This window comes from Psammomys obesus, unplaced genomic scaffold, assembly GCF_907164565.1.
Source record: "Psammomys obesus unplaced genomic scaffold, mPsaObe1.curated_primary_1811, whole genome shotgun sequence".
NCBI classification, from domain to species: domain Eukaryota; kingdom Metazoa; phylum Chordata; class Mammalia; order Rodentia; family Muridae; genus Psammomys; species Psammomys obesus.
Window position 1 is genome coordinate 48525 of NW_026591872.1, and position 297 is coordinate 48821.

A 297-nucleotide genomic window follows, 5' to 3' on the forward strand; every position below is an offset into this window, starting at 1 on the left:
TATAAAAATATAAATAAATTAACAATAGTGAAAAAAAGCCTACAGAACACACCAATGACCAACACATAAAGATAATCCCTACTGTGTAATAGTGGCATTTTTATCTTGGGAGTAAGCAACAACTTTCTAATCGGACATGACATCCATTCAATAGGAGGGAATTCATGCCTGTACTAGCCAGATATCCATAGCTGGAAAGGTCAGAAAAGAATCTACTACTAATTTTTTCCTAACCATATTAATTGATAGAGTGTGTGTGTGTGTGTGTGTGTGTGTGTGTGTGTGTGTGTGTGTGTG